General features: G+C 32.8%; 1 protein-coding gene across 3 annotated transcripts in view; it reads right to left on the bottom strand.

Annotated features, from left to right (window-relative positions):
- The window catches only part of Syt1 (synaptotagmin 1), a 507,557-nt gene that overhangs the window by 411,893 nt on the left and 81,886 nt on the right, over positions 1–13,778 (bottom strand). The gene's annotated exons all lie outside the window — the stretch shown is intronic.

A 13,778-nucleotide genomic window follows, 5' to 3' on the forward strand; every position in this document is an offset into this window, starting at 1 on the left:
AATGATTTAAAAATATAAATTCTCAAAATTTGACTCAGCAATGTATATAATTCTTCCAGAAATGTAAAAACACAGGTAAGGAGAATTTCACTGAATTCACCTGATTCTTGTACCAGTTAAAAACTAAGGCTTTGCATAGGGGACATTGTGTTGTATGCCCACCCTAAATATATAGAATATATCATTTATCAATCAAAATAAGTCAGTACATTTAAAAAATTGAATCAAGACTTTGCAGATTCTAGTGAGTCTGCTACTAATCACATAATTCTACTCTATAGTTTGTTCTTCAATTCTCTGGAGGAAGCTAACATGGCAACACCCTGTTATTTGAGGATTCAAGTTTTCCTACTACAAGAGAGTGAACACAATCCCCTGCAGCTTTCATTATATTCTGCATAGAATTTCATAATGCCTCTGCAGTTATTAAGCAGATCTATTTGCCAACAAATGGACCACGATCATTCTGGCATAATACTGCATAGAAAACTTCAAGGGTTTACTGGGCTTGGGAAAATCTTAGTCCTTGATTTAAAGAATTAATGCTACATAAGAGAGTTTTATTCTCTGAGTGGTTTCTGAGATCCATTTTGCCTGTCTGAAATAGTCAAGTGTTTGTTGACTCGAGCTCAGACTGTTTCTAAGTAGTGATTAAAATCTGTGATTTATTCAGAGAGTATTAATTGTATGCCTATTTTTTTGGACCTGGATTTTTGTCATGTTTTGAGCCAGGTCACAGGAATTAAAAAGGGAAAAAAGATAGATTCTTTCCTCTGAAAATGTTGGGGAGGCATATATAAAAATAAAGCAAAATATTATAAATTGATAAGTGTCACAGTGGAGATTTAGGAGAAGCTAAGCACTGAAGAAAGATTCTTTCCATTGTCAAAAAGAATTCTAATTATTCATCACTCTGAAAGAAGTAAAAAAAAATAATGTGTGTTGGCACATGTGTGTCCCCTTGAAAATACTGGGCATAAGGTAATCAAACAATCAATTCCTGAAGTACCAAACCTGAGATTTACAAATCACATAATTTACACAATTGTCCTTGTTTGCAGGTGTGCCCATTTCCCACAGTGATCACAAGTATAGAGTGACTTTTCCCATCAGAAAACCTTTAAATTCTTTCTCTTATTTCTACAGGTTTTAAAAAAATATCTAATTTCTCAGAAAGGATAGCCACCAGAATCAGATTCTACATGTTAGAGAAAAATATATGAGTAAGCAACACGCAACCATTCTGGATGCCAAATAGCAAAGATTAAAAACCATCTGTCATTGGGACTAGGAGCCTACAAGCAAGCAGTAGACTTCAGCAGAGTCTGTGGCAGGAACAGTGTGTAACAGATTTAAAAACATGGATTAAACCTGAATCATCCGCACAGTCTTGTGGCTTAAAGAATATTATCAATTTCCACCAGAACCTGCTTTGCCCTGTGTTGTATAGAAACTACATGTTGAAACTGAAGAGACTTTTGATGAAAATGCATTCTTGAATTATCTCAGAAACCACCTTCTAACAGCCTAGTCTGTGCCTGGAATGGTACAAGGTACTGAAGAACACTGGTAGAGGAGAGAAATCGTTGCCTCCACCCCACACCCAACAGGAAGATTAATAGACCATCTTGAGTGAGATTTCCTACTTTAACAATTATTTCCACTAAATTATCATATGTAGCATACATTTTACTGGATTCGATATAAATTGTTTTCTTATTCCAAACACAATCTAGAGAAATGTTCTTAAGATGGGCATTTTTCCAAAAAAAAGCTGCCAAATTTTTTTGCTCACGAAGCTCCTGATTTTGAAGTGTGTGTTCATTTTTCCATAGTTTAATTTTTTAAAAGGTTATTCAGAGTATTACTTAAATATGGAAAATTAACTTTATAATCAATGTAGTTTAAACGATTCAGTGAAACTTGGCAAAGAAAATATACTTGATCAGTCTATGATGCATTATCTCAGGTTTTAATCTTATGTATAAGAAAGCACAGACAATATACCAGCAAATCACCCAAGATGAATATTTGAAGAATAATTACATATGAGTATTCTTTTTGTCACAATGTCCTGTAAGATATTTACCTAAGAAGACTCGTCTGCAAAGAGTCAGGGAGAAAGTAGCCGAGTGGGGCTTTTCTACCTGTTCCATTCAATTGCTATTCTTCCAGTTAAGGAAATAATTTAGGATTGAATATTTTCAAATGATAATGGACATGTAGAATGCAAAAAACAAAAAAAAACACTTCAGAAATTATCTATTTCTTGATTTCATTGCCTTTTTATGGAGACTATAACTTCAAATCTGCAGTGCCTGAAATATTATATAGAATTTCTGTTTATGTATTTGTTCATTTTTACCAGATTCTCAGATTGACTCAATGATTTTCCTCCTTGAACATTATTGGAAATAATGTTCAAAAATGGAAATTCACCTGCCAAACTCTCACATCTTGTTGGTAGCAAGCTAAAATATCATTTGTATTATTTGATTATTAATCTAATGAGTAAAAAAATCACTCTTTCATTATAGACTATATATTAACTCTGCTATTATGTGTAGTTCAAGTCAAACCAACGTAGCACACTACTTTTCTCCAGAAATACAGTTAAAATAACCTAAAATGCTCAGAAAAAATGGTTTTTCTTTATTATTAAAATTAGGATATTAGAATTTACAGTAAAAATTTTCAGAAAAAAACTTTTATTATATTTTTCAATATGAGATAAAAGACATAAAGAACTTTATATAATTTTTCTTTGTGAACTGATCTGAAAAAGACACTCTGAAAAGCTTGGTTCTCTTGTCTGATTTAATCCATGAATCAATGCATCTACTTTCATCTTTTTTTTTTTTAATTTCCAAAATCTTTTAATACAGACTATGCAGTGAATTTTAACAACCCATTTTTTGTTCATCTGATTGCCTTGACTTCTCTGTTCCTTTGCAAGGACAAATGAATATTTTTTTTTCCTTCTGTAAATTTATTTTAAAATTTGATTTTAAATTATTCAAAGGGGGTTTAGACTTTGTTATATGATAAGTTAGGAAAGGAATATTGTCTAGAGATTTGATAGTAATCATGAGAGAGGCACATTGTTTGCATATGATCTATTGAACAATGGAGATTAGTATATTGTTAACTAGATAGCTGATAATGGCAGCAGTAGTAACACTTGATCACTTTGGAAATTTAAGTAAACCGTGATTCACAGTGCAGGTAATAAATTTGGAAAAAGCACACAGCATGGAAGTTCTTTTTATGGCATACATGTGTGTGTGTGTGCATATCTCAGGAGAATGAAGTCTCAGTAATTAATTTCATGCCATTAAGTATAGGAGTCAGTTACAAACCTCATTTTAGCAATATTTTTGTTTTAAATAAATGCACTGCAGTTCTACACAACAGTGGGGTTTGTTTTGATATATCCATACATTCATGGAATGTATTTTTCTCCACAACAATGCCTAGGGCTTCCCCTTTTCCTCTCCTTCTCCCTTCCCCTGCTCCCCTTCCTCTACTCTATTGGTCTTCCTTTTAGATATTTATTGGTTTTATAATTGGTGGTTTATACATATACATAGAGGCAGAATTTGCCATGGTATATTCAAATAGGTACATAGCATAATTGGATCAATTTCACTCCACAGTTTCTCCATTTTCCCATCCTTTGTCCTTCCTCCTCAATCCCTCTTCCCTACTCCACTGATCTCATTGTTATTTTCATGGAATTCCCCCCACTTTTTTTTGGTTTCCTTATTTCTCGCTAACTTCTGCATATAAGAGAAAAGATCTGACATACTTTCTGAGACTGGCTTATTTCACTTCTCATGTTGTCCTTCAGTTCCATCCATTTATCAACAAATGTCATACTTTCATTTGTGTGTGTGTGTGTATCTGTGTGGCTGAGTAATTAATTCTCCATTGTTTACATGTACCACATTTTCTTTATCCATTCATCTATTGATGGGTACCTGCGTTTGTTCCATAATTTGGCTATTATGAATTGTGCTGGAATAAATGAATGACAAGTTTCCACAGAACTGAAAAAAAAATCAGTCATAAAATTCACATGAAAACTGAAAGACTCCCCACAAAACAAAGAAATACCTAGCAAAAAGAGTGATGCTGGAGGCATCATAGTACTTCACCTCAGACTATACTACAGAACTATAGTAACAAAACCAGTATGGTACCAGCATTAAAATAGACATGAAAACCAATGTAATAGAATAGAAGATACAGAGACAAGTCTACATAGATACAGTCATCTTATACTCAATGAAGGTACTAAAAATATATGTTGGAGAAAAGATAGCCTTTTAAACAAATGGTGCTGAGAAAACTAGATAGCCATATGTAGAAGGATGAAACCATATCCCTATTTTTCACCTTGTACAAAGTCAACTCAAAGTGGATCAAAGAATTAGACTCGAAACTTTTCAACTGCTAAAGGAAAACACAGGTTCAACACTCCAACATATTGACGTAGGCACTGACTTCCTTAACAAGACTTTTAAAGCTCAAGAAATAGACAAAGAATCAATAAGTGGAATAGAATCAACTTTAAGAGCTTTTGCCCAGCAAAGGAAACAATTAAGAGTGTGAAGAGAGAGCCCACAAAGTGGGAGAAAATCTTTGCCACCTGCTCCTCAGGGCATTAATATTCAGAATACATAAAAAAAACTACCCAAAAGCCCAAACAACCAAATCAATAAATGGGCAAAAGAACTAAATAGACATTTAACAAAAGAAGAAATACAAATGGCTAATATATGTATGAAAAAATGTTCAACATCCCTGGCAATCAGAAAATGCAAATCAAAACTACATTTAGATTTTTATCACATTCCAGATAGAATCTCAATCATCAAGAATACAAATAATAATAAATGCTGGTGAGGATGTGCGGGGAAAGGTACACTCATATGTTGTTGAAGGGACTGCAAATTAGTACAACTGCTTCAAAAAGCAATATTGCAATTCTCCAAAAGACTAAAAATGGAACCACCATATAATCCAGCTATCCCACTCTTCTGCATTTATCCAAAGGAACGTAAATCAATATACAATAATGATACAGGACTATCAGTATTTACAGCAGCACATTGATTCTTGTATTTGAATAAACCAAGAAATTAAGTTTACACAGTAATGGATTATTCAAATTGCAGCAGACTTTGTGACTTGTTTGAGTGGGAGAGGGGAAAGGGAAATAGCAATAATTTGCAGCTGAGATTAGAATCCAGAGAAATGAAAGACTAGAACCAAAAGCACACAGACATGTCCTTGAATTTTCTTTGGTTTCTTGTCTCAAAAGTTGCTCTTGTCTCAAAAGTTTTCTGTACAGCATTAGTTGTTAATGTTCATGCTATTTAATACACTTAAACTTTTAAATGGTTTTAAACAATATATTGTTATGAAAATACATATTACCATTATACTACACTTTGAACAGTGTCTGGCCTATATGGGCACTTTATAAATATTTAATAAATGAATGGATTTTTATGTCTGAGCTTGGATATTATGTATGCTAAAAATATTACTTAATGTAGTAAGATATTAGTACATTGGCAAGGTCTCACTCAAGTCTGGGTTAGGTATTCTGTCTGACTATTCAAGGATACCCTGAACTGCCTGGCACAGGGTGGGTAAGTGATTAAGAATCATTTATTGAAGTAATGAATACAGTTCCTTTAGTCCTCATTTTTTTTCTCAAAATTCAGAGTAAATTAAGATATATCAGTCACCCCCTTCAAATGTTTTATAAATGTATATGGAATGCTGCAAGACTTATACATGAACTTAGAATGAATGAATTAATTAATGTCCACATGTTTCTTTGGCCATTGCTCATAAAATGTTTGTTCTGTCTATATATTTTAGAGATTTCTAAGAATCTATATATTTTTTTGAGGAGTTACTGTTATGGTTGGGGTGTTTGTGTCCTTTTAATAATATGATGACTTTTCCAATAAACATTCACATGCTTAATAGCTGGGCATGGTGGCTCATGTCTAATCCCAGCAACTCAGGAGATCTAACAGGAGGATCACAAATTCGAGGTCATTTTTGAGAGATCCTGTTTCAAAATAAAAAGGACTGAGATTGTGGCTCAATGGTAGAAAGCTTCTGGGTTCAATCCCTACCCACCTCCACACAAAATCACATGCTTAATACGTTCCTTATACTTTCAGGACATAAAACATGGTCTATGGGCACTGGTTAAACAATCTATATTCTGTTTCTTCTCTACTTTTGTTCCCTACCAGTTTACAAACATGCTTAATTTTTTCCATACAAAAGTCAAAATATTAGTTTCACATTTTCTCTTCTTTCAACCATATATTCATTTTCTCTTTTTTACAGTGATTTTTTTTTGTGTGTGTGTCAATTGATTTTGAGTGATCAGGCTTCCCTATTCCAATTTATTGTCTGTGAAGACATCCTGATTGCAAATCCAACACCTAATTCTCAATTCTTTTTTGTTTATATCATTGAAATTGTTGAGTACCTTCTGATTCTTTGTTTCAAATCTTTGGTTATGTGTCAATGTGTGCTCTATTTGGTTTTTCTAGTGTTGTTTTACTTGTTTAATTTTCTACCTACCCCTTTTTCTGGTTTGAGTCCCCCACAATTTGATCCTTAATGCTCTCATTTCTGTGTTCTTCCCAATGGTTTCAAATATGACTGCTATGCCAATTAGCCCAATATTCTATCTTTAAGGCTGGACTTTTCACTGCACTATTGACCTAACTTTACAAGTGATGGCTATCTACTCAGATGTCTTGCTAGGATATTGAACCCACAAATCTCAAATGAAAAGTTGTCTTCTGCCCCCATAACTTTTTATTATTTTGTGTTCCTTAATTCAGTATCTGATAAGAAAACTTGATTTTATCTTCAACTCCTAATTTCCACTCTCACATCTGATTAAGTGTCACATATTATTGATTCTTTCCCTGAAATGTCCCTGATATTCTTTTTCTTCTATTCTATCAGCTCACTAATTCAGGACCTTATCGTGTTATTGCCCATATGTGTTTTAGCTTTATAACTCATGTCTTGCCTTTAATATCCTGCCACTTCAATCCAAACTCCACACTGCTCTGCCCTCTAGCCTTGCTCTCTCTGTACTACCAGACACTTTATACCCCTATTAAAGGACTCACTTTATCCTTCCAATGGTTGCAGCTGATTGCAGACATGTCTACTTTTGACATCAGATTATTAATCCCTCAAGGGCACAAATGATGTCTTAGTTTTTCTCATATCCTCCCTAGTGTCACCTTGCCCACATACACTCTCAATAAATATTTGTTAAATTGAGCATAAGATAGGTGAGAAAAAACAGCTCAGAAAATATGTCATCATTGTGCCAGGCTGACTGAGATGCCATTCTCTACTCTGACACAAGAAAATAAAGCTCCATGATTGCCCTTAGTAGTTTATACTCATTTATTAGCTAATATTTTATTCATTATCCTTGGTCATTAGTTTTTCAGTAAGGAATTATTCAGTAACATACTAGAAAACTTAGTGTTTTGAAGTATATATTGACTTTATATGTGATTCAAGTATCAATGATAATTATGCTTTGAGTATTAATTTTTGGTGTTTAATATGTTTGAGAAATAAGCAACTTTCTGCAGCATCATATTAAAGAACATAATGGGGGATTAACTCACATACTGAGTTTTTGAATCATACTTCTGGGTTCAGGCTAAGTCTCTGCAAATAAATACACAGGTGACTTACCTTGTCAGTAGGTTTTTTTTTTTCCTGATTTATCTGACATAGGTGATATGACAGAAATATTTGACATACATCTTGTGAAAAGCTAAAAATTGTGGAGTAGGAGGAAACTACTCTTTAAAGATTGTTAGGCAAAATAAATGTCAAGATGGTGAAGTAGAAAGTTTGTGGGTCTTTAGAATCAGATAGGTTTGGAATTGACTTGCAACTTTAAAAGGTACTAGCTAAGACATCTTGAAAATATTGCTCAACTCTTGTTTCTCAATTTTAAAATGGTGATGAGGTACCAGTTGTAGATTTACCAGGCAAAGAGAGGTGAAGTATGCTGAATGAGTGATTCAAGTACATAAATAGAGTGCTCAGCCAATTTTGATCCTTTCCCACTAAATTGTTGATTAACCATCAGAAAATATGGCAGACCCTTTCAAAAACTAAAATCTGATTCCATAGGAATCCTTTACAGTCATTTATTTAAAAATATTTGTTGATTATCTACTGGGTTCCAGGCAATATAGTATCTTTGATGACGGAGTATAACATGATGTTAATTGTGGGACCCAGAGAAAAATCTTGGCTCAAGTATAAGCTCTAGACCTTATTAACTGTAGGATCACTGATAAATGGCTCAGCCCCATTAAACCTTCCATTTCTCATGTGTGAAGACCCTCAAAAAAGATGCTTCCTGTAAAGAGTAGCAAAGCAATATTTTATTTACCATGCCATAATTTTAAAGATGTTAACTAATGTCAGTACTAAATGTAGATTTGAAAGAAACCACGTATTTGATTTGAACTTTAATACTTTAAATTTGAAATATCAGGTCAAACAAGCACAGATATCTTGTAGGAAGCTAAAAATAGAGGATTAGAGAATGTATGCTCTGGGTGAGCAGGGATTGTATATCATTTCCTCAGTGTTATCCTGTGCTCATATATCTGCTTAAGCAGTGTATACCAAGTGACAACTAGTGCTTAAAAAAAAGACATCTCTAAAAGGCTTTTTAAAAAGTCACACAAAATTTAAGCCTTATTTTCTAAGAATTAAATCAAAACAAATATTATTTGTTATCAAGATGTTGTGGAGCTAACAAATGGAGATGAAATTAAAAAGTAAAATTTTGATTAAAATTACAAATGATGCTTTAGGGTTTAAAATAAGATTAAGAATAATTTCTAATTGTCAGATTAGGACTTATTTTTATTTAGTATATATAAATTGTATCATTTTCCTCAGTAGTTTATCAGGATTTACTTGCATTAATAGTAGCTAATAATAAAGTTATGTTATTACTCATCAGTATTTTAGAGTTTTACATAATCCTAGATTCTTCATCTTGATATGGTCACAACCCCCTTGATAGCGTATATAATGAAACTCAGAAACGATATCTTTCTTTCATTTCCTATGTTGAAGAATCAAAAAACAAACAAACAAAAAACAACAACAACAACAACAACAACAACAAAAACCTCAGCTTCAGGGACTCACATGTGTTTTCCCTTAAAGGAATTCTTTTTTGTCTCACAGTGAAAACTAATCAAGGCTACCGTTAGAGGAAAGAAACAGCCACAGGAGATGAATGTGGTAACACATCTTTAGGCACATTTTCTCCTTGAAGGTTTTTTTTTTTTTTTTACCTTATTATCTCCATTCGTCCACAGTTTTATAAGATCTTTAGAGTACAAACAGGAAAGCTATTTTTCTTCCGTATACAACACACTCACTATTACAATTGTGACATCAACCAAGTAACCAAGTGGGTCAATTTTGTAAAGATAATTGGGAAATGTTATGAATACACACACACACACACACACACACACCACACCACTCATCTTATGTGAATGAGAGTGGTAGAGTTTGGCCTCTGTTCTCATTCTTAATCTCTATAGTCTAAATCTAATCTCTATAAAATAGTCTAAAAACATGGCTTATAAGAACAAGTAATTTGACTACTAATGATTGGAAATATATAATTGTATAACTTAAATTCTGCATTATTATACCCCTAAAGTTTACTCACCATGCCATAACCAAAACAATGCTTTTAAAATTTTACTTTGACCAAGCCAAATACCTTCACCCCACTTAGATTTGCCATGTGTTGTCATTCAGATGTCCATCAGCTAATTTTTGGACCTTACATTAAAATCTTTCAAAATCCTAAAGAGAGTATGTACTACCCACCTGCACACACAACAAGTAAAAAATAATAGCTGATAAAAGACTTCTTTTCTCTATTAAGAATTTAAAAAAATTCAGATAACATGAATATTAATATAATGGAGGGAAGCTTTAAATTGAGTTTGTATTTTATTTTAATACAAAAATAGTTCATATAGAGGAAAAATTACTAATAAAAATTTAAGTCATATTTCATTACAGAGTTTCTTTTTAAAAAAATGTATTTATTTATTCTAATTTGTTATACATGACAGCAGGATGCATTTCAATTCATAGTACACATATAGAACACATTTTTTTCATGTCTCTGGTTGTACACAAAGTAGAGTCACACCATTCGTGTCTTCAAAGGTACTTAGGATAATGATGTCTAAGTACACATTCAATTGATGATTCATTCATTTATTCATTCATTTTTAGAGGCACTGACAATGTGCCAGCCACTGTCTTGAGACCTAAATTATAATATTATTTGGGTGAGGAAGAGCATTCCTCCAGGGAGATAGTTCAGCATGTGCAAAAGTTCCAAAGGGAGTGAGTGACTTTGACCAGGACCATGGACGCTCAGAAAGTCAAGTGGGAGTGGGCAGTCTTAAAGCTGAGAAGGAGGACATCACCCAGAGCCCTGCATATCACAGGAGGATTTCACTCATTTTCTTACACTTTAGGAAGAAGGTATTGAAAGCTGAATACTATTCCACTGTATGTGTAGACTACATTTTCATCCACTCATCTGTCAATGAGCCCTTAGGTTGTTTCCACATCATGTTTACGGTAAACAGGGCAGTGAGGAACATGGAAGAACTAGTATTTTTTTTTTTTTTGAGATCCTGATTTCAATTATTCTGGATAAATACTCAAAAGTGGTATTTCCGGATCCTATGATAGTTCTATTTTTCAATTTTGTGGAGCCTCCATATTGTTTTACATGGCAGGTGCACCATTTTCCATGCTAACCAAGAGCATTCAAGGGTTCTAATTTTTCCACATCCTCTACAGCACTTTTTATCTTTTGTCTTTTTGATAATAGCCATTCTTTCTGGGGTGAGATAATATATCATTGTGGTTTTGATTTGCATTTCCCTGGTGATTAGTGATGTTCATCATTTTTTTTAACATACTTCTTGGCTATTTTTATGTTTTCTTTGGAGAAATGTCTATTCAAGTCTTTAGCAAATTTTAAAATTTGGTTATTAGTTGTTGTGCTATTGACTTATAGGAGTTCCTTGTGTTTTTTCAGAAATTAAAGCCTTGTTATATACAGTTTGCAAATATTTTCTCCTACTCTATACATTGTTTTCTCTCTCTATTGCTTTCTTTGCTATACAGAAGCAATCCAGTTCAATGCAATGCCGTATCTTTGTTCCTATAGCTTTTTTATACCCACTAAATTGTTGCAGAGACCAATGCCATATGGTCTTTCTCTGTTTCTTCTAGGAGTAAAGATAAATAGATTTTAAATCATGATGTATACATGCAATGGAATATTATTCAGCCTTAAAAGAGGAGATAATCCTTCAATATACAACAACATGGATGACACTTGAGAATATGCTAATTGAAATAAATCAGCCACAGAAGGAAAAACACTGCATGATTCACATGATTCAATGAGATATCCAAAATACTCAAACTTATGGAATAAAAAATAGAATGGTTACAAGAGTTTTGGAGGAAGAGAAATAGGAAGTTATTCAATTTATGTGAAGCTTCAACTTATGCAAGATGAATTATTTCTAGTGATTTTCTGTACAACACAGTGCCTATAAATAATAATACTCTATAGCACACTTACAAACCTGTTAAAAGGGGATTAGGGGCAGCTCAGTGGTCAAGGCATCTTTTACATGTGCAAACCCCTGGGTTCAACTGTGAAGAGGTTAGATATGTGTCAATATTCTTACTACAATAAAGTAAAAAAGAAAGTCACCAAAGATTTTTAAGTGGGGTGAAGGTATTTGGCTTGGTCAGAGTAAAATTTTAAAAGCATTGTTTTGGTTATGGCATGGTGAGTAAACTTTAGGGGTATAATAATGCAGAATTTAAGTTATACAATTATATATTTCCAATCATTAGTAGTCAAATTACTTGTTCTTATAAGCCATGTTTTTAGACTATTTTATAGAGATTAGATTTAGACTATAGAGATTAAGAATGAGAACAGAGGCCAAATGAGTTTGCACAGAGAAAAGCAAGAGAACCTGATCTGTGGAGTGATTATAGTCTAAATTAAAATGTCCACACAATGGAATTTTACTCAGCATTAAAAGAGAATAAAATTATGGCATTTGCAGGTAAATGGATGGCGTTGGAGAAGATAATGCTAAGCGAAGTTAGCCAATCCCCCCAAAAAAACAAATGCTGAATGTTTTCTCTGATATAAGGAGGCTGACTCATAGTGGGGTAGAGAGGGGAAGCATGGGAGTAATAGATAAATTCTAGGTAGGGAAGAGGGGTGAGAGGGAAAGGGAAGAGGCAGGGATTAGCAAGGATGGTGGAATGTGATAGACATCATTATCCAAAGTACATGTATGAAGACAAGAATTGGGTGTCAACATACTTTATATATAAATATATGAAAAAGTGTGGTATGTGTGTGTGTGTGTGTATATATATATATATATATATATATATATATATATATATATATAAAATAAGGATTGTAATGCAAAAAACAAAACAAAATAAAGTACATGTAAAAAAAATTAAAGTGTCCCACAATGAATGCTATCAAGTGAATTACCACATTCTAGGCAGTGTTGCAAACACTTTATCTTGTATTGAGTAATTTAATCTTCATAACAATCATGTGCAATAATTCCTGTATATGTATAATCCATTATATACCCAGCTTCATTTGAGATAATTGTCTAAGTTAGAAAATTAAACTAAACTTCTCCATAGCAAGCCAAAATCAAAGGAACCCTTAAAACCAACAAACCACAACAAATAGAAAAAAATCTATAAAACACTTTGATGTCAGTGACATTAAAAAAAAAAAAAACTACAGGAATTGTATAATATCACCTTGGGTCTTTGGTTCTCAGTGACATGAGTCAAACAGATTTTACTATAAAGTTGTTAAAGTATAATATCAGGTACTTACTAAATAATTATGTTCAGTTACTGAAAAGTGAACATAATTATTTAGTAAGTACCTGATATTATACTTTATACTTTAAGTATACTTTAAGTTTATCAATCAGAAAAGTTAAGAATGGAGTATTCAATTATTTCAGTTCAATAAGCTGCTTATATAGTCTGGAAGGATGACTACTGAGTGTTCTGCTTAGTTTTCACATTGCCTAAGGAGTCTCATTATTAAGCAATCATCTTCTCATGCTATATACTACTTATGATTCAGCCTACTGTAGAAGACATGATTACAAAAACACCATTTTCGCTGTTAGAAAAACAAAGGGCATGTGATCAATTTCCACAAAGACAGCTGATTTGGTCAGCATAAATTTCCTCTAAGAAATCTAGTGATCTAAGAAATCTTAGATCACTAGAACTTAAAAAGGATAAGACCTGCTTAAAGCTCGAAGTAGCAAACTTAAGACAACAAAAAATGAAACACTAAATATTCCAAACGATGAACATTCGAGTACAGAAATTTATTGCTTTAGAGAAGCTAAATGAAGATTTAAGTATCATTAAGAAAAATTTTAGATAATAAATTGGTAACATTCTGGGTTATAAAAATTACAATTCTAATAGTTTGATATTGCTTTCTGCCTCACCCACATATTCCTTAGTGCCAACATGGGGACACAGACCCATGGACTAATAGAAATTTTTGTAGTTCAAGTAAAAGCTAATATTTTGAG

Source organism: Marmota monax, unplaced genomic scaffold (assembly GCF_021218885.2).
Source record: "Marmota monax isolate L192 unplaced genomic scaffold, Marmota_monax_Labrador192_F-V1.1 WCK01_AAM20220418_F8-fsc00146, whole genome shotgun sequence".
NCBI classification, from domain to species: Eukaryota; Metazoa; Chordata; class Mammalia; order Rodentia; family Sciuridae; genus Marmota; species Marmota monax.